Below are 340 nucleotides of genomic sequence, written 5' to 3'. Positions count from 1 at the left end.
GAAGAAGAAGAGGGAGATAATGATAAGGATACCAGCTTGTGAAATGGAAATTGTAACCCAACCAATGAGGAAGAGGAAGAGGAAGAGGTATTCCTGTGGCTGTGACGTGGGAAAGAAGATGAAGGGAACGTCACCGACGCGGAACCACACACCAGAGCCATGCTTACCTCGCTTAAAGCCGTATGCTCCTCTTCACTATCAATTCTATCCGCTTCAGCGACTTGGAATTGGGATAATGTTATGTTATGCACATTGCACAGTGAAATAGATAGTAGCTAAATTCTCTATTTATTCCTTACAATTTTTTTATATTATCATTTAAAAATTTATATTAGGTTTG

The sequence above is a fragment of the Arachis ipaensis genome, chromosome B09 (genome assembly GCF_000816755.2).
Source record: "Arachis ipaensis cultivar K30076 chromosome B09, Araip1.1, whole genome shotgun sequence".
NCBI lineage: Eukaryota > Viridiplantae > Streptophyta > Magnoliopsida > Fabales > Fabaceae > Arachis > Arachis ipaensis.
The sequence above is the reverse complement of the archived record's forward strand: the minus strand, read 5'-3'. Positions refer to the sequence as shown.